Source organism: Pinus tabuliformis, chromosome 1_2, assembly GCF_031772625.1.
Source record: "Pinus tabuliformis cultivar Carrire ecotype Pingquan chromosome 1_2, CPIR1, whole genome shotgun sequence".
Lineage (NCBI taxonomy): Eukaryota > Viridiplantae > Streptophyta > Pinopsida > Pinales > Pinaceae > Pinus > Pinus tabuliformis.
This window is the reverse complement of record NC_142298.1, coordinates 730,954,803-730,976,878: the sequence shown is the minus strand read 5'-3', so window position 1 is coordinate 730,976,878 and position 22,076 is coordinate 730,954,803. Positions and strand designations below refer to the sequence as shown.

Genomic DNA, 22,076 nt, shown 5'->3' with positions numbered 1-22,076 from the left:
CTAGGAAGCATACCATTCACAACTATAAAGATGGAAGTGTTGTTGCCCATAGTCTTCCACAACCTACAAGGTTGACACCGCAACAATTGGAAGAAAAAAGAGCAAAAGGGCTTTGTTACAATTGTGATAGCAAATACACAAAAGGTCATAAGTGTGCTGAGAAGAAATTATTCTACATAGATTGTGAAGAGGAAGAAGAAAAGGAGCAAGAAAGGTCAAAAGAAGAGGATATATTCCAGGAACAAAGCCTATATGAAGAACAAATAAATCCGACCATATCTTGTAATGCATTGGCGGGAATTACCACTCCTCAAACCATCAAGATAGAAGGACAAATCAAGAAGAAAAAGGTGATAGTGTTGATTGATTCAGGAAGCACCCACAATTTTATTCATTGTAGGGTAGCAAAAGAATTGAATTGCTTGCTATATCCAGCACCAGAGTGTCAAGTGATGATTGCAAATGGAGGAACAATAAATTGCTCTGGAAAGTGCCATAATATCAAGCTATCCATGGGAGAATATGTATTGACTAGCCCAATGCTTTCCATTCCAATGGGAGGTGCTGATGTTGTACTAGGAGTCCAATGGCTACAATCCTTGGGTACAATAGCTTTTAATTTTCAAGAACTTTTCATGAAATTTTCTGTGGAAGGAAAGGAAGTTGAATTAAGGGGTATTGCAGGGAAACCAGGAAAGATAATCAGCTCTAATGGTATGACAAAGCTTCTAAAAAAGGAGCAAAGGGGTGTAATTGCACAATTATGTTCGCTAGATGTTTCCACATTAGAATCATCTATTTCTCCAGATCTCCAAAAAGTCCTGGACAATCATTCCAAGGTATTTGAGACTCCCAAAGGTCTCCCACCTATGCGTGATCATGATCATGCTATTCATCTGATTCCAGGAAGTGTTCCTCCAAACATCAGGCCGTACAGATATCCCTATGTCCAAAAAAGTGAAATTGAACGTATGGTTGCAGAAATGCTAGAGGCTGGTATAATTCAACCGAGTCAAAGTTCTTTCTCTGCTCCAGTAGTATTGGTGCACAAGAAGGATGGATCATGGCGCATGTGTCCAGATTATAGGGAGCTCAACAAGCTCACTATTAAAGATAAGTTCCCCATTCCTGTCATTGATGAATTACTGGATGAATTGCATGGATCAATTTACTTCACCAAGTTGGATCTTCGTTCAGGATATCATCAAATCAGAATGAAGATTGAAGACATTCCGAAAACGGCATTTAGAACTCATGAGGGTCATTATGAATTTTTGGTCATGCCTTTTGGCCTTACCAATGCACCTTCAACATTTCAAGGTTTGATGAATTCAATTTTCAAACCATTCCTTAGAAAATTTGTGTTAGTATTTTTTGATGATATACTTATCTACAGCAAGTCTTGGAAGGATCATGTTGAACATGTCGACAGGGTGCTACAACTATTGGAAGAGAAACAATTATATGCCAAAAGATCCAAATGTTTCTTTGGAGTCCAGGAGGTGGAATATTTGGGTCATATTGTATCTCATGAAGGAGTTAAGGTAGACCCTACCAAAATTAAAGCCATTAAGGAATGGAAAATCCCCACATCCATAAAGCATTTGCGCGGATTTCTTGGGTTGACAGGGTATTATCGCAAGTTTGTTAAGAATTATGGGAGAATAGCAGCACCTCTAACAACATTATTGAAGAAAGATGCATTTTCATGGACTCCGGAAGCAACAAAGGCCTTTGAACATCTTAAAGAGGCAATGTGCCAAGCACCGGTCTTAGCTACACCGGACTTCACAAAAACCTTTACTGTGGAATGTGATGCTTCAGGAAATGGAATTGGTGCTGTTCTAATGCAAGATGAAAGACCCATTGCCTTTGAAAGTCGTCCAATCAAGGGAAAGTTTCTAAGAAAAGCTATTTATGAGAAGGAAATGTTGGCAATACTCCATGCACTTAAGAAATGGCGACCCTACCTAATGGGAAGACACTTCAAGGTAAAAACAGATCATGATAGCCTTAAATACTTTTTAGAACAAAGATTATCCTCTGAAGAGCAACAAAAGTGGGTCACAAAGATGTTGGGTTATGACTTTGAAATCATCTACAAAAAGGGGAAGCAAAATGTGGTGGCAGATGCACTCTCAAGGAAGGATGAGGATGTGGAAGCATTGTTGTGCGCTATTTCTATCATCCAACCAGATTGGATAAATGAAGCAAGGGAGGAATGGAAGAATGACGAAGAAGTATGGGCACTTATTCGAAAGCTACAACAAGATTCCAGTACGTCTGATACATTTAGCTGGAAAAATGATTCGTTATGGTACAAAGATCGCTTATACCTCTGTAAGAATTCCCAGCTAAAACAAAAGATTCTTATGGAATTACACACTTCTCCCTTAGGAGGGCACTCAGGATTTTTAAAAACTTACCACAGGGTGAAGAAGGAATTTTTTGGGATGGCCTTAAATCAGATATTCATAAGTTTGTGGCAGAATGTTTGGTTTGCCAGCAAAATAAAGTTGAAACAATTAAGACACCGGGTCTATTACAACCTTTACCCATTCCAAGCCAACGTTGGGAGGAGGTATCAATGGATTTTATCACAGGTTTACCCAAGTCTGAGGGAAAGAGTGTCATCATGGTGGTAGTTGACAGACTTACCAAGTATGCACACTTTTGTGCATTATCACATCCATTTAAAGCCAGTACAGTTTCTACTGCATTTATGGAAACAATTCAAAAGCTACATGGAAACCCAAAGATTATTGTAAGTGACAGAGATCCCATTTTCACTGGAAATTTTTGGACAGAATTATTTTCTTGTCGTGGTACTCAGTTAGCTCATAGCTCATCTTATCATCCTCAATCTGATGGGCAAACTGAGATAGTAAACAAATGTTTGGAAGGATACCTTCGTTGCTTTGTATCTGATAAACAGACACAATGGGTCAAATGGTTGCCTCTGGCTGAATGGTGGTATAACACTTCCTTTCATACAGCAACAAAAATGACCCCATTTATGGCACTTTATGGGTATCAACCACCATCCATCACATCATATTTAAGAGAAAATTCTAAGGTTCAGGCAGTGGAACATCACATCGAACATCAACAACAAGTCCTCCAACTCTTAAAGGATAACCTTGTGTTGGCACAGAATAGAATGAAACAACAGGCAGATCAGCATCGCAGTGAAAGAAGTTTTGATGTAGGTGATTGGGTATTCCTACGGCTACAACCATATAAGCAAATGTCCCTCAAGCAAGCTAAGAAGGATAATAAATTATCACCAAAGTATTATGGTCCGTACAAGGTGTTGCAAAAGATTGGTACTATGGCCTTCAAATTGGAGCTTCCTGCAGCTTCTCGATTGCACCCAGTTTTCCGTGTTTCATGCTTAAAGAAGGTTATAGGCGACAAGCTCCCGGTTCAAACAATATTGCCAGAACTTGACGAAGAAGGAAAAATTATATTGGAACCGGAAGCAGTTATAGAAACAAGAACTCGACAGCTACGAAATCGATCAATTTCAGAGTACCTTATCAAGTGGAAGAACTTATCCGCTGAAGATTCCACATGGGAGGATGAGAATTTTATGCAGAAGTATCCTGAACTACTCAAGCGTTGAGGACAACACTTTTTTGAAGGAGAGGGGCATGTTGGGTCCCTATAATACTAGTGATTACCCCATTACTATTGTAGTTATACCCCTTATTTATATTGATGTACCCATGTAGTGCCCATATTGTTACTATTGTGCCACATAGAAGCCCACTATTGTTATTGTTGTGCCCTACAATATTATTGTTATGTAGGCTTTGATTGTATTGGGACCACTTAGACTCCTATATATAGAAAGGAGGTATTTTCATTTGTATCATCCAAGAATTGTTCATTTATGTAATGTAAAGGAGGTTGCCCCCTCGAAGAGGCTGAATTCTAAGGCGTGGATCTCTCTTTTCTATCTTTTTGTGAGCTGGTTTCATAACAGGTTCTAAATAATTAGATGCAATACATACCTTTTGTAATAGTGGTACATCATGTAGATCAAAATATTTCTCCACCTGTAGTATCCAATCTACCGAATCCTTGCCATCAAACTTCCTCATCTCGCTTTTTCTTGATTTTAGGAGCTCGATCTCGAAACGACTGTAACTCTGTAATTTTGTATCTTCCAGTTCTAAAATAGTGACCTGTGATAACCCTCTACGTCCTCTTTCCAATGCCACCAGTCTGATCGAATTTAGATTCTCCAAGAAAGAGTTATGCACAATCTCCCAAGATGACCTGGTTATATACCTTTTCAGAAAAGCGAACTGTAGGAAGTGCCACGTGTCACTGTTTTGACCTTAGGATCTGAAAAATATACATAGGAAAATACAGTCCGTCCACTTTCTGTAAATTCTTACGAAATCTCAATCTGATGCTCAAAACAAAAGTTATGATTATTTTCCCCAGGTCACTTGTTTGGAATGTAATTCAGGAGTCTGCAAAAATGCCAACTTCCTCAGATCATATCTCCGCAAATATAGCGTGAAAATCTCTGAAATTCGGAACCGAGGTTCAGAACGTTGTTGTCTCAAATTGGTTTTTTTTCACTTCTGAAACACCGCAAAAAAATGTTATAGCGAAAATTCCACGATGACCTATTTGGAGCAGCGAAACCCTAGAATCCAAAGCTCTGATACCAAATGTTATGAAACCAGCTCACAAAAAGATAGAAAAGATAGATCAACGCCTTAGAATTCAACCTCTTCGAGGGGGAAACCTCCTTTACATTATACAAATGAACAATTCTTGGATGATACACAAGACCTCCTTTCTATATATAGGAGTCTAAGGGGACATAATATAATCAAAGCTGACATAACAATAATAATGTAAGGGCACAATAATAACAATAGTGGGCTTCTATGGGGCACAATAATAACAATATGGGGACTACATGGGCACAACGATATAATAAGGGGGTTGTACTAATAACAATAAGGGGTTACACTAGTAGTATAGGGGCCTAACACATTCTCTTTATTCTCTCATTCTCTCGTACTCTTGCACACTTAGAGTTTTCTTAGAGCACTCTTGGAGCAATTTGGCATACCTTGGACCTGGAGCAAGAAGACAAAGGAAAGTAAGAAGGTGCAAGGGAATAGGTGGATTAGCAGCTACATCTGGATTGATTTGCAAGTAACAAGTTTCATGTGTGATTTCCTTGTTGATTTATGGATGCATGGTAGATACATGTGATTATTTGGTTATGTTTTGTCATTTGCATGGAAGATTGTCTGGATTGACAATGATTTTAGTCTTGCCTTGTGATTTCCTGGATAGCCATGGTGTTGTGGGTTTTCCACTTGATTTTTTTCTGGTTGGTGCTCATAATTAGTTATTTTTGTGGGTTGGAACAAACGCTCTGGAAGCCCTGAAACAACTTGGGTTGAGTTACTAGTCCTGGAGCCTAGGTTGGAAAAATGCTCTGGAGCCCTTGGTGGGTTGAGTTACTAGTCCTGGAGTTGGGTTAGACAAATACTCTGGAGCCTTGGAAGGTTGTGGGTTGAGTTACTAGTTTGTAGAGCCCTAGACAACTTAGGTAGAGACCGATCTGGTTGGTGTTAGTGATGTTCGATCGTGAGGTAGAATCACTAGTTGAAGGTTGAGGTGGTTTTGCCTCTGGAAGCCCTGGTTTGGTTTTGTTTAGCTTATTTCATGAGATCCCACATTCACGCTTGGAATATGACATAGGGGTGACTGACTAAAAGAAAGATTTGGTTCAACCTAATCTATGGTCGGGTGGTACGTGGAAGTCTTGGACTTGGTTGGTATTTTCCTATGTTAATATGCTATATTCTTCTATTGTGATTCATGTATATTTATTGGCAACGTGTTGGTGATATTATGGTTGAGTTTCTTAAAATTTAACATAGATGGGGCCTCAAAAGGTAATCCAGGAGAAGCAGGTTATGGAGGGGTCATGAGGGATGAGGATGGAAACATACAAGTCATCTTCCACAGTTATCTAGGAAAAGCATCCAATAATATGGCTGAGCTCATGGCGATGGAATTATGCTTGGAAACACTGATCAAGTACAACATTCACAATGTCATCATTGAGGTTGATTCAGAATTAGTCATTAATTCAATGAAGCGAATAAATGTTGGAACTGCACCAGAGAAAATCTCAGTACACTGGCGGCTTTTGCAAGTCTACCAAAGAATCAAATCACACCTAAGAATGTTGAGAACTCTTAGGTTGGTGCATGTTTATAGGGAAGCCAACAAAGTTGCAGACTGGCTTGCCAATGAGGGGGTTCGAAACAAGCATATCGACTTGTGCTGCTAGTGGGAGGAGGTAACGGATGACAGGCTGAAGGAGGAATGCTCATCCCTGGCCCTTGGCGACAGACAACAGTATTAGGAAAAATCAAGAGAAAGAATTTTACTTCATGACAACGATGAATAAGTTCACTTCAGACGGCTTATCAGAGGATATGCACTGTCGGTTTTCTAAGGGTGCTTCTAGAAACAAAGGTAGTAATCGAGACAACAGATATATGATCACAGGAGAAGTGATTCCATGGGAGATGAACGCCACAGAGGCCACCCTTCCGGTTATGTCCTCCTTGGGAAATGCGTGGGAGGTCAAAGGAAGAGATTACTGGGGTCAAAAACTGCTCGAGATATACCACCGGCTTCGGGTGCCCTCTTACCCGAGAGAGGTTTTCTCAGAGGACAAGCGATGCCATTCAACAAGCGACGCGTAGAGGTGGATGAATAGTGATTACCGCCTTCATCGCTGGGTAAGCCGCGAGAAGATGTGCGATCTGATTTGGTTTGTGGCCGTCAGATTCAGAGAGGGAAGATCAACGACCACCTTTTGGTGTGCAAGTTGGTGGGCCCGAAAGGATAAAACCACTACTGGTTTACCACCTTCATCGGGCGCCATCCAAACCAAAGATGGTTTTAATGAAAAGCCAATGATTCCACTCAGGAAGCAACACGTGGTGGAGGACCGAAAAGGCAAACCGCCTTCATCGCGCGGTATTCAGCGGGCTTGTAAGCCGCGCGATATGGACACCAACCCTTGGATCAGAAGGAGAAGATCAACGGTCAGCGTTGATCTTGCAACTTAAGGGCTTTTCTGTGGGCTTCGCCTCCGCGCAGGTTGAATTTTGACCACAGTGTTGTTAGAAGACATATCACCGGTGGGTTTTAGGGAGTGGACTTTGGATCCACTTGCCCACTTTTGATTCCAGGGCAGTCTAGGCCTTGTTTCGGTTTGATTTATGGAGGGTTTTATGGGTACTTTGGGTATTTTCACTCTCCCTGTGGGGGAGTTTGCGCCTCTGTGCGTCTGTTGTAACATGTGTAAAATATTTTTTTACCTAAGTTAATAGAAGGACCGTCTCTTGCTTAAGAAAAAAACAAAAAAAGATATTATGGTTGAGTTTCCATAGTTTATATGGTGGTTAATCTGGTTATATGTTGTTATATGATGTGTATCTTATATGGCTCTTGTTATGAATTTGTTTAATTATGGACTGGTTAATGAATGTATGGGCTAATAAGTGTTATTGCAACTATGTAGAGAGGGCATAGGGCCTTCTCGATGATTCTCAGACGAATCTTATACCTTTATGATCATATATGCATTCATTACCTGTAGCTTAGATATCTGTCATGTATTTGACGAAATGCCTTTCATGTTCTAGGCAGTGTAGGTCAATTTATGCTTTCAAATTTGTATGTTTAGCATTGTTGTCATGTCATTATTGATTCTGAGAAGTTACAGGAAATCTTGAGCGGTGGTCTAGAGGCTGACTTAGAATCTAGGCTCAGATCTCGAGATCACATGTTCCTAACTCGAGAAATTGGGTTGCAACTGTATGGATGCAGGCTTGTGCATGCGATTGGAGGTTCCCAACCACATGGAGGACTTGTTGAGGGTGCGGTTGAGGACCCAAGTCAGAGAAAAGGGTGTCCAACTCAGGTTTTGGCCACCTAGGGTGTTTACTCAACCTCTAAGGGACTTGTACCTCCTATAGGATGTTATGAGATGTCAGTTTGTCTTCCGCAGTCAGCCCCACTTCCTTAATGGGACCAAAGACATTGGGTCATGTCTTAATAGACAAGCTGGTGAAATTGGGTAAATGTGGGAGGGGGGTGTTACAAAATATTCTAAAATTTTCCTTGGAAGTTAAATCCCTACCATCCACCTAATAATTATTGGTAATTAAATTAAAATTATGAAAAACCTATTTGAAAACAGATCCGCCCATCTATATATATATATATATATATATATATATATAATGAATGGAAATTCATTCACCTAGGTTCAAGTCTTTGAAGGCATGCTCTAGCTTGTATTGATTAGGACCTAGGTTCAAGTCTTTAAAGGCATGCTCTAGCTTGTATTGATTAGGCTCAAGGAGTAAGCGGCCCCATGGAGTTTTTGCTCTGTCCGTGGTCAATACATGATGTCTCGACTCTTGCTTAGTTATTGCGGTTTTCCTATCAAAAAAGAAAAAAAAAAATTAATCACATACCTTCTTCTTTCTTAACTTTTTAATCCAATCCTTTTTATCTTACATTTTTACATGTAATTAATTTTTGCACTAAGAGGCGCTCTCTAGCTCAGTATGGAAGAGATATTGTAATGTCCTATCTTGTTATGTTATGTAATGTAATGCAATGTTATGTACTATCAGACCGATAATTAAAAATAGCCTAGATTAATCCTAACTCCATATCTATCAAGTGCCGAAAGAGATCAAATCTCTCGAGGTGCAAATCTTTCCTCAAGTGTTGCACTAAAAAAGAGGTTTGCACCTTGAGAGATTTGATCCCTCTTGGCACCTAACAGATCTGAAGTTACGATGGATCTAGGCTAGCTAGATAATTTGACAGAGTCAAAATGTTTACATAACATAACATAGCATACTAGGCTGGAGAGCACCTCTCGACGCAATTATAAAAACCAACTTTGATCCATCTTAACTCTGGATCTATCAAGTGTTGAGAGGGATCAAATTTATCAAGGGAAAATCTCTTTTTTGAGTACAAAACTTGAGGAAAGGTTTGCACCTCGAGAGATTTGATCCCTCTCGATGCTTGATAGATTTTAAGTTAAGATGAATCTAGGCTGGATTTTGAGTTAAGATGAATCTAGGCTAGTTTAATTATTAATAATTTTTTGTTGTTGTTGTAATTTGACCTAGTCAAAATATTTTAATTATTAATTTTATTTTGTTATTTTATTCATTTGTTTATTTTTGTATGTAATTTGACTAAGTCAAAATGTTTACATAACATAACCTTACAACATCTCTTCTATGCTCGGTGAGAGCCCCTCTTGGCACAATAAAATTATAATTTATGTTGGCTTAGTGAAATTATTCAAAATAAAATAAAAATAATAATGAGCTCCATTTTCTTGAAATCTACATTAGCCTTTTTTTTTCTTATTTTAATTTTATATCACTTTTGAATTTATATAATTTTTTTATTAATTTTTGTTGGGTAGTTTAGGTGAATTTCACTAGATCAAATTAGGGGCAGTTTTTGAGCTTTGGGTTTATGAGAACCCATGGTATTCAAAATTTGTAACCATTGTTTTGTGTTTTGGTAGGTAATCTTTTAAAACTTACTATAATAACTCTCATGGTGTTAATTTTTTTCTCAAGTTTTACACAAAAAAGTTTGCACCTAGAGAAATTTGATCCCTCTCAAACACTTAATTAATCTATTTTTCAATTAAAGATACTTTACATTTCATTACCATTAATGTAATACCATCTCAATATAATTAACATTATGTTTTTTCCAAACTTAAAAAATTAGATTTTTTAACCTCTCCACTATCAACTTTTAAAGCAAACTTGTTAAAGCAAAATAATTTAATTGCTTAAAATAATAGACCTTTTTTAGAAGCATAATAAATTTAAGTTAAAATAATTAATTATTAAACTCAATTAATTTTAATATTATTTTAAATTTTATTGCATTATTTTATTATTTTTGATTTGTTTTTTTATCATTATTAATTTAACATTGACCATGGTAACTTATAATGTTTAATTATAAAAAATAAATATTTATTTTTCAATATTATTTAAAAACTATTTTTTAAATATTTGATTGGATCATAACTTGAAAATCTTATTGCAATTTTTGCACAAGATAAGACTATGTGGATCACTACCTCACATATTTTATATCGTAATTTATGGACATGGTTACAATATCCATGCATTATTTATCATAATTTATGGGTTAGTTGCAATATTTATGCATTATTTTTAGATATTTGTGTAGTGAATTATTATTCTTAAGCTTTGAAGCAAATAAATAACATATTTACCATAAATTACTTTTGACCATAGTCTAACCAAGTATTTGTATAAAAAAATAAATAGAAATAAGATGTAAATAAATATATTTAGTAAGAGTTACTTCTCACCATTATTTATGGTTTTTTTAACGCTTGTGTAAGAGGACAAGTGATTAAGTCCATGTACATGAGCAAACAACTAATTTATTCACTTCACATCTCAATTTATTAGTTATTCCCAAAACAAAATTCCATTCGCTTATTAACCATTATTAATTTAACTACCCTTAACTAATATAACTTATAAATTTTACTTGAATAGAAAGTACTATAATATATATTTATTAACACAAATTATGCAAATTTCCCCGTAATAACATATTTTTAACTTGAGTGACGAATCCACAAAAACAAAGTGTACTTGTTGTTAGACTACTCTCTGGTTAATACACTACACCATCCCACGCAGGGATGGAATTTGACTAGTACATTACCTGTCATGGGGCGATTTGCCCATCAAATACAGTGAAAAAAATTGCAAAACGGTCAACATTCTTTGTTGAAATTGTGAAAATGGATAAGAAGGTGTAAAAACCAGTGAATTTGACGCATGAACCTGGTTTCAAATTCCAACCCTGATCCCACCGCAAGTAAAGTAGAGGAAACATTTTCTTTATAAATCATAGTATCTCGTAGTTCTACGACTTGCCAAAAATACGCGTGTAGTCTATTGGAGGAATTGACCACAAAGCTATGGAAATTCCGGTCATATTTAGAGAAAATTTGGCAAGGATTTTTGTAAATCTAAGTTATAGTTGTTAAACTTCAAAATTTTAGGTATTTTAGAGGTTTTTGATGGCGCTGAATCCATTTCCACTATAAAAACATGATTCAAACACTGTCTCTACAAAATATTTTGAAATTTTTTTACCAGGATTCCGACCACTTTTCTCGCCGTCCCAGCAATTCTTCCACCTCGATAGATTACTCTGCCAAAAATGTGTAAACATCACTAATGATCCCCGCCCTATGAGCCCATGTGGTCAAGCCCTATGAGCCCATGTGAACGCACGTGGTCAAGCATAGCGGTTCCCTGAATCCCCAAAACCCTACTTAATAATGATCAAGAACAAACCTAACTGTTATCCTGTGATCGGTTTCTCCCTGTGAGACCATGTGAGCGCACGTGCTCAAGCATAGCGGTTCCTTGAATCCCCAAAACCCTACTTGATGATCAAGAACGAAACCTAATTGTTATTCTGTGATCGGTTTCTCCCTGTGAGCTCATGTGAGCGTAGGTGCTCAAGCATAGCGGTTCCCTGAATCCCCAAAACCCTACTTGACATGAAAACACAATGATCAAGAACGAAATCTAACTGTTATCCTGTGATCGGTTTCGCTAATGCCCTACCTGCTTTCGTTTCACGCGGAGCCCCAATAAAAAATCATCCAACCCCATCCACAATTGCAGACGGAGGTATCGGTCAAGAAATATCTCATCAACGAATACGGCTGGAAACAATATCATCAGATGGAACTCCACAGATTTGACCAGAAAATCCACATTTGTCTTCTGGGTTTTGTCTTCATAGGAAGAAAACTGAGTCTTGATGTGGATATTTGGGTCAAATCTATGGGGTTTCCATCAACTGATCTTGTTAATGTCCAGTTCTGTAAACAGGGTTTTGGTTCGCACGTTAAGCAGCTGTGGTGATAATCTCAAGGTTTCAAACTTCTGGAGACATGGTTTCTTTGCAAGGTATTTGTTAGGCTAGACTCAAATCTTGAATGAATTTGACAGAATAAACAGCTTACCCAGACCTGTGGCTTTTTAATTGAAGAAATCATTTTTCAGGGTTGTAACCGACTACACTTTCTTGTAATACTACCATATTGGGAAAGGCATCTTCGCTTCATTCTGATAAGACAAGCACCCTTCCAAACTATCGGCATTGGAGATGAGTGGTTCAACAACAGTTCTGCGGCTCCTTCAGCATTAAAAGAGTCTAAAAGGGGTAATTGTAATATCAAAGTCATACTGTTATCGCATTTTCGAGAAGCATAATCAGAGATGGAAGCAATTTGACAGGGTTGCTTCATTCTTTTCAACTTAAGGTACTACTCACTCTCTTACTTGACCTCCATCATCTTCAAATGTGTAATCAAACATCTTGTGCTACCATGAAAAAGATAAATAACATATGCTATTTTAGTTTTGTCTCAACGCCTTCTGTATTCTATTATTGAACTCTTTCATTTATATGGGCAACTTGCTATCTTTCTTAATGGATATTAGGCTTTCTTCACCCTGTGAAGACATGCTTGTCTTGTATATATAAACCATGTTATTAATTCATATCAATGAAGAATATTGTGAACTATATTCGTCAGTCAGAATTTTTGGAGATTTATTTATCTTGAATAACAGTGAAGATTTTTCTATATTCATTGTTATTCTAGGTACTGTGATTTATCTTGAATAACAATAAAGAACTTTCTATATTCATGCATTTGTGGTTCATAGCAAATAATAATAATTCTCACTATCAAACAACAACCAAATAATTATAATTCTTACAACTACTGAACAATAATATGGTGAATTATTTATTACCTGAAATATTTAAAAATTCCTTTAATAGTGTTAATGTATAGCCGAAGAATTCTGTTTCTAGAATGAAGAGTTCTATCGATAATTTTAATCTCTCATTCAAATATGATCTCTTTTACCAACGCCCAAACTAAGTTTGTTCATTGGCAACAATGAATTAATTATGTTTCTGATTCCTGTTAATGGTATGCTTGCGAAAAGTTTCTTGAAGCTTTAATTTTTGAGATAGAGAAAATCAAAACCCTCGCTGGACACTGGATTTAGATTGCACAATAACCCTATCCTTCAAAGGAAATTCTATTTTAATATAGTATCAAAATTAAACTTCAAATTGAGAAACCGACAGAGCCAGAGAGGGGTTAAACTAGATACAAGAATACTGGGTTAGATTTAGAACCGTCGCTGGACGCTGGAGTTAAATTGCATAATAACCCTACCCTTCAAATGAAATTTCATTTTAATAAGATATTAAAATTAAGCTTAAAAAACCTATAGAGCCAGAGAGGGTTAAATTAGATCCAAGAATGCGGGGTAAAATTTAGAACCCTCGTTGGACACTGGAGTTAAATTGCACAATAACCCTACCCTTCAAATGAAATCCCATTTTAATACAATATCAAAAGTAAGCTCCAAGTTAAAAAACCTACAGAGAAGAGGGGGTTAAGTTAGATCCAAAAATACTGGGTTAGATTCAGGAAAACTGCAGAGCCAGAGAGGGTTAAATTCAATGTTGTTAAAAGCGCGAGCGGGATTAAATCGGCGCGGGGAACGAATCGGAAAAAATTGGAAAAATCGGGAAAAAATCAGAAAAAAGCGGGAAAAAATCGTTTGGTACAAAAATATTCATTTTTTTTCATTTTTTTTCAATTTTTTTAATATCTAAACCATCTACAACATAAAATAAATACATTGACACATAAATATGATAAAAAAACTAATATATAAGATGTTTAATATCATTTCTAGCGCTAAAATCACACATAACATTGAATCATGTCCTGAATAGTAAGTCCTGACTCCTGAGTCCCAACTCAGCCTCAAAATATCAACAAAAAATATGATAATGTATCTCATCATGTCATAATGTCATAGACAATAAAATGAAGTCTAATCCTATTGATTTCCTCTGCCCCTCTTGCGAGAAAATGCCACAGCTTTCCCTTTCCCTCTAGATGTAGATGTTGGTGCCTGTGCTGGTGGAGATGGCAGTGGAGTCTGATGTGCTCTAGAAGTTGAAGAACTAGAAGTAGGAGCTATAGGAGATAGACCACGTCCTCTACTGGTGGCAGGGCAGGTGGTGTCACCTGGAAACATTACAATCTCCCAATCCTGAAATCCTGAAAAACTGATAAGTCTGCTGGATTTTAAATGAAATCTAAAATTCTACTTTCTCCATATGAAATCCAATGAGGCTGGAACCACTCTCAAATATCCTGAGTCATTTCATGGTAATGTTAAAAATTTAAGTAAAAGGATGAAAATGAAGATTAAGGAGAATGTCACTTTTACTTTAAGAATTTAACATTACCATGAATAGCATATCCATACTAGGGCCTAGACTTTATCATTAAGCTGCCCCACTCAAAAATTATTTGTTTCTTTCAAAAAAAATTGCATGAAAAAACCCAAATGACCAAATGAAAAACCAAAAAAAAAATTATAAAATCGCGCTGTCCCAATCCCCCGCGATTTTTTCGTTAAAAATCGCGATTTTTTCGAAAAAATCGCGATTTTTTGAAAAAAGCGCGATTTTTTCAATAAAAATCGGCAAAAAAAAATAGGCGATTTTTTCGTATAAAAATCGCGATTAAATCGGCAAGCTGAAAAAATCGCGATTTTATCGCGATTTTAACAACACTGGTTAAATTAGATCCAAAAACGCTGGGTTAAATTTAGAATCCTTGCTGGACACTGGAGTTAAATTGCACAATAACCCTACCCTTCAAATGGAATTTCATTTAATAAGATATTAAAATTAAGCTCCCAGTTAAAAAAACCTACAGAGCCAGAGAGGGTTAAATTAGATCCAAGAATATTGGGTTAAATTTAGAACCCTTGCTGGACACTGGAGTTAAATTGCACAATAACCCTAATCTTCAAATGAAATTCCTTTTTAACACAATATCAAAAGTAAGCTCCAAGTCCAAAAACCCACAGAGACTACAGAGAAGAGGGTTAGATTCAGGAATACTGGGTGTGATTCTGAATTGTTTTCAAACCAAAATATATTATTTGGGTAAATCTGTTTCATGAAGTTTTAGCGAACTTAATAACTTGAGATTGAAACATATACTTTCTTTAGTAGTTTTTATATACAAATTAATTTTACTGAAGGTAGTATGTTGTAGATTTTTTTATCACAGGTAGAGAAAGTATGCATTAAGCCAAACGTTTAAGATTAGCAGGTAGTTTGTAATTCAGAAGACGCTTCCAATAATAATACACGCTATAGCATCTTCTTCCATAAAATATGTATATCTTATTTTTTTTTTAAATTAACTGTTTTTATGTTTTTAAAATAAATATAGCATTTATATAAAATCCAAGATGACTGTTTAATCTTAACATTGTTGTAGTCTGTCACGAGGGAAACCAAAACTGTTAACAAAGGTCTATCTTTTATCAGTCAAAACCATCCTAAAATAAATTGGCCTGCAGTTCAAGTTCCTGACATGCCCTAAGGTAGATATACAAAAATTCAAGTACTAGTTACTGCTAGTTACACAACTGCATAAAGAAACTGTTCTACTGAAAGCTATGTTGCAAGGAAACCTGGGTTCAAAAACGGGTGCGTCACTTTTTGAAACAGGGTACATGAGTTCGTCATGGGATATGTTATAATTTATATATATTATATATTTTATAAAGTATAATATATATAAATTATCAAGCTGACCTCCATGAAATTCATTATTGTTAGTCCCTCAAAGAATGTTTCCAAATAACATAATGCCATCCTTCTACCAATAGTTTCATGAATAACACTTTAGCTTATATATTTAGTGGACCTACTAACTACATCCCAGTGAACTATGAAGGCTAAGAGTAGGGCTTGCACTGAAAATAACATAACGACCCTTCTAGTATGGTTCTATCATATTCAGATAAAATTACGGTACAACGATCCCACTGCATTAACCTGACAATCTATAAAACCCAACTTCAAATGTAAAAATGTCATTATAGTGAACTAGTTAATTAAGGATGCATTGAATTTATTAAGGTATTTGTAAGCTAATCTTGGGCAGGGAGAGATTATCTTGCATCTGATATATGTCATATAGATATCCGATAGCCAAATCATTTCTCTATCATCTGTTTAATACTGGAATTTTGAACTTCCATGAACTTATTCAACCCAGCAACAAGCCATTACGTGGAATGTGAGAAGAAAAGGATTTTTGGACAAAGGAAAAACACCGTAAAGAACCCCTCATGCCCCTGTTTTCAGGGTTCACATAGCCATTTTGGGGGTTCGGTGAACGCGTTTACACAAAAGAACCCATCCTGAAGATACTAAGTACCGGTTTCTTTTGGGTTCTTTTGAGAGGTACTCGTTCCAACACCTGGTTCATGGGAATGGGAACTCGAGACGGGTTCGAGAACCCCACACCTGGGTTCGCGAACTCATGCAACACAGATTGAAAGGAAAAATCATTAGCTAAGAGGCTAAAGGAAACATCAATTATCCGAGGAAGTGGCTAGGGCCAGATCTTTGGTGCTTGTGTTTGCTAGAGGTAGAGGCTTAAGGCCGCATTGAAGATGACTTTTTATGTGGTCTAAGCGAGCATCCAAGCTGATGAAATGGGAGCGTTGGTGGTGTTGGACTTGTTGAATCTCGTTAAGACAAGTTATAATATCATTGTGGTCCTCCTGTTTTTTCCTTAATGACCTTGCCCAGGAGCGTCTTCATTTGCCAATGGAGGGTGTTGGAATTGAGAGATTGGCCTCATTGTCCTCTGGTATGACCAGGGTCGAGAACCGAACTAACAACTTCGTTTTGGATTTCAAAATCAAAGTAGGTCTGGAAATCATTTGTAGTTAAAGCTTCTAGCCGATGGATTTCCTCTTGGATTTCTGGAAGCGTGGAGGAGTGGAATATGGCTGTCTTGTTTGAGCTTGGGATTGGGCCGAGGTTAGTCCCGAGGGCATCGATCTCGAGACCCCTAATGAAACATTGTTTACTAGCAGGGCATGGTACTCAATGAGGAGAAAAACCCCCTCTAGTAGAAGGGAAAAACCAATGAAACAAGTTGATAGAGTGTAGGAAAATATGAGAAGAAATTTAGCACTTGGTTGTCAGAGGGGCCTAGGAATTAGATGAATTGGTAGTGAAAGAGGATAAGCATATAAAGAATAGCTCTAGGTAAGGTCCAAAAACCATAAAATCCCAGGCATACCAATGAGAATCCAAAATAGAAAAAATTAACCCATAACTGTCTGCCCACTGGGCGTGGAGATGTGGATGAACCCTGAATCCTCACCAGCCACTTCATGTTCCATATTTGCCCCCCCGTTGCAATTGCTTCCGATGTCCTAGGAGTCGTTTCCTTAGTCGTTATTGTCTTGCTCCACGTGTGAAATATCAACGCAAGGTGTGTATAATGGAGGCCGACCTCCAAGGGACCGAAAACTTCATTGACAAAGTTTCCACAAAGCCAGTGTTGTCGGGGATATATCCCACCTGTGACGGGGGATTGTCATAGACATTGCAGAAGAACATGGAGCCATGATAGACGAACGAAGTTTCTACAAACCCAGCGTTGTGGGGGAATATCGCACTTGCGATGGGGGAATGTTGGGGAATATCCCACTTGCGATGGGGGAATGCTACATAGATTGCAGGAGAACACAAAGCTGCGACAAATAGGCCAAGAGCTCGCAGAAGGAATGAGAGCTACCATGTTAATGCGAAGAGATGTATTACAGTTAACATGTGTGATTGCATAGGGCGAGATAGTAACGCCATCCCCTCTTAAATGCGATGGAATGCGGTAGGGGGGGTACCTACCCTCCATTGACACAGGGGGTACCCTCCATTGACACATATTCTGACTCCTTAATAAAAGATTTATTTATTTTATTTTATTTCTATTAGATTTTTTTACTTAATATTTTTTTAACAAAATAATATAAAATTTTATTTTATCTAAATTATAATTTCTTTTTTTGAAAAATTTAAAATCTATTTAAACCTTTCTTTCCTAATAAAAGATTTGTTTATTTTATTTTATTTCTATTAGATTTTTTTAATTAATATTTTTTTACAAAATAATATAAAAATTTATTTTATCTAAATTATAATTTTTTATTTTTTAAATTAAAATCTATTTAAACCTTTCATTTTTATTTTTCTTATAAATATTTATTTTAACTATGACTTTATTACGGGAAAGGATGAGACTACACAATGTCAAAATAATGTGTTATCTTATTTTTACTATGACTTTATTACCTTGAAAGATGAGACTACACAATGTCAAAATAATGTTTTATCTTATTTTTACCATGACACTACACAATGTCAAAATAATGTGTTATCTTTTTTCTTTCTTTTTGGTTCCATTGGAAAAATCGTAATCTTTCATTATATGGTGAAAAATTAGTAATTACATATAATATATGCTATTCAGCGTATGCCGATTGCATCCATGGCTATAATATCTACAAACCATTCCTGAACATGTCTACATATATGCTATTTAGCATATGCGGATTTCATCCATGGCTATAATATCTACAAACCATTCCTGAACATGTCTGGGTCAAAAAACAAAAAATCATCTCAGAAGATGATGTTGTATCAAGAAATCAAAAAATCATCTCACAGGATGACGCTGTGATTGGTATTCTATATATAAAACCATAATTGCACCTCACAGGATGCTGTTCATAAATAAAAACTAGATTATCTACACCATCATATATACTCAACAATTCTTCAAAAAGTTAGTGGTCATCCACTGACTTTTTGAAAAACTGTTGAGTATATATGATGGTGTAGATAATAATGTGTTATCTTATTTTTACTATGACTTTATTACCCTGAAAAATGAAATTACACAATGTCAAAATAGTGTTTTATCTTATTTTTACTATGATTTATATTATCTCGAAGAGATAAGACTACACCATAGTAAATAATTTTATCTTTGCTAGAGTAATATTTTTATTTGCCTAAAATTGTGTCATATCTTATTTATCTAAATTAAAAATCTTATTCTTTTTTTTTCCTATTCTCCAAAAATAAATAATATCTGATACTGTCTTTAGAATGGCTATTTTTTAAATTATTTCTCCAAAAATAAATAATATCTGATACTGTCTTTAGAATGGCTATTTTTTAAATTGTTCTCATGTTATCACATTCATATCATATGTATCTTGGAATGACAAGAATCTACATAAACACACTAAGACTAGGGTTGGAAGGAGTATTTTGGAGTCTGTTCTACATATCCTCTTGGAGAGGCCAATTCTTTGGCCAATTGCAACATCCGTTCTGGGTTGGAGACTTTCTGGGTTGGAGACTTTGCTTGACCTGGCGCTCATACTTCTTTCTTTTTGTTTTAAAGTTATTTAATTAAATAAAAAATTATTATTAAATTTATTTAAAATGCAGTAGCTTTTCAGATTTTTGTTTAGAAATTTAAATTTTCAAAATTCAGATTTTTTAATTTCAATTATAAAGTGTTTACTTTTTAATTTCAGTTACAAATTGTTTTTCTTCAGGAATAAGCACAACCCTTTCCAGTGAATTTATTAGCAATTATCATATTAGGTTCATAACATGTTGCAATGGTTCATAACATGTTGCAATGGCTTTAATGCCCCAGAGTTTTTTCAAATTGTGATTGGTTTATTTGGTTAGATTTTGGGCACATAAAATTATAAAGTGTTCACTTTTTAATTTCAGTTACAAATTGTTTTTCTTCAGGAATAAGCACAACCCTTTTCAGTCAATTTATTAGCAATTATCATATTAGGTTCATAACATGTTGCAATGGCTTTAATGCCCCCAGAGTTTTTTCAAATTGTGATTGGTTTATTTTGTTAGATTTTGGGCGCATAAAAAAGATGAGAGATTCAATCGGGTTGGTCAACTTTTATTATACTTGCTGAAAGTAGTGTATATAGCAATCATTTACCATTTGACTGTTACTAATTTGCTTTTGACACCAGAAAGTTTTATTATTTTAAATATCTAATATAATTGGATATTTAAAACAAAACTTTGTGTTTATATATATTTAATTTATTTATTTTATATATTATTGCCTCCTTGGCTAATTAAAAAAAGTCTTGGTAGTGAATGACACAGCACATGGGGACTTGCTTGGCATGTGGTACAAGTGCATGGGACTTTCTTGGCATGTGGTACAAGTGCTCTGGTTGTAGCGTATAGTATGTACACTAACTATTCCATGGTTTGTTATTTTGGTATATTTTGTGATTTTTTTTGGTTTAAAATTTGTTTGATATTTATTAAATTTGTAAGTTTGAGTTATGAAATTTGTATTTGAGTTGTTTTTAGTGAAATTTTTTGAAAGTTTTCCAGGTGGCTTTTTTGGTCTAATTTCTCTAAAATTTGGCAAGAATTTACTGAAATCACAAGTTTGATGGGTAACCCCTGCACAATCAAAGTGCCTTGGAAATTTTTTAAGGGTATTGAATCATATATATAGTCAAGAACCCAAGTTAAATAACACAAATCAAGATTTCATGTCAAAATTTTTTGCAGATTTCGGCACCGAAAAGTCCAAAAAGTCACACTAAAGACAACTCCATTTGCATTATACAGGAACGCATCTTGAACTTATAACTGATTCCTGCCTAATTCAATAGTATGTAGACTAACTATTATATGGTTTGGAGTTTGTTATTTTGGTATATTTTGTGGTGTTTTGTTTGTTTAAAATTTGGTAGATATTTGTTAAATCTATAAGTTTGAGTTATGAAATTTGCATTCGAGTTGATTTTAGTGAGATTTTTTGGAAGTTTTCCAAGTGGGTTTTCCCTGGTCTAATTTCTCTAAAATCCGGCAAGAATTTATTGAAATAAGAGGTAGATTTTTTGGAAGTTTTCCAAGTGGGGCAAGAATTTATTGAAATCAGAAGTTTGATGGGTAACCCCTGTACAATTGAAGTGCCCTAGAGGTTTTTAAGGGTGTTGAATCCATATATACAGTGAAAAAATCAGTGTAAATAACACAAATCAAGATTTCACCTCAAAATTTTCCGCCAGATTCCGCCGCCGAAAAGTTTAAAAAGTTGCACTAAAGACAACTCCATTTGCATTATACAGAGACACATCTTGAACCATCTTGAACTTGTAACTGATTGATGCCTAATTCAATAGTATGTAGACTAACTATTATATGGTTTGGAGTTTGTTATTTTGGTATATTTTGTGGTTTTTTTTTGGTTTAAAATTTGGTAAATATTTGTTAAATTTATAAGTTTGAGTTATGAAATTTGCATTTGAGTTGTTTTTTGTGAGATTTTTTGGAAGTTTTCCAAGTGAGTTTTTCTAGTCTAATTTCTCTAAAAGCCGGCAGGAATTATTGAAATCACAAGTTTGATGGGTAAACCCCTGCACAATCGAAGTGCCCTAGAAGTTTTTAAGGGTGTTGAATCCATATATACAGTCAAAAAAACAGTTTAAATAACACAAATCTAGATTTCACTTCATAATTTTCCACCAGATTCTAGCACCGAAAAAATAAAAAAAATCACACTAAAGACAACTGCATTTGCATTATACAAGTGTTACAGAGTTTTTTAGAATATTGAATTATTTTATGCAGTTCAAAACACATGGTATAAATGTTTTACAGATCGCTAAGCCATTTTACATAATCAAAAACACATTCTATATACCCAAAATTCATAATCTCACTCGCAATTATATTACCAGATATTAACCCAAGATCTAAAAACATGAAATAAGTAAACAACACTAAAAACATAGAATAATTAAACAACACCATGTGAAAATGACAGTCATGCAAAAAGCCATTCGGAATGCACTCCCATTGCATCCAGTTCTTCTCTTATTGGTTTGTTGATGTTGAACTCCTCAAACTTACACTCTAGATTTCTGTAAATTCGCCACCTTACTTCAACTACTCAAACATTT

General features: G+C 35.6%; 1 long non-coding RNA gene across 2 annotated transcripts; it reads left to right on the top strand.

Moving 5' to 3' along the window:
* The first annotated feature begins 11,433 nt into the window (after window positions 1-11,433).
* LOC149207847 (uncharacterized) lies at window positions 11,434-20,443 on the top strand. 2 transcript variants are annotated; one of them, XR_016252048.1, is made up of 3 exons: window positions 11,462-12,086; window positions 12,183-12,442; window positions 20,248-20,443. It is a non-coding gene; the product is annotated as an uncharacterized LOC149207847 (long non-coding RNA). The 2 variants fall into 2 exon arrangements; XR_016252047.1 differs by lacking the exon at window positions 20,248-20,443 and having other exon boundaries at window positions 11,434-12,086; window positions 12,183-12,547.
* Window positions 20,444-22,076: the final 1,633 nt, after the last annotated feature.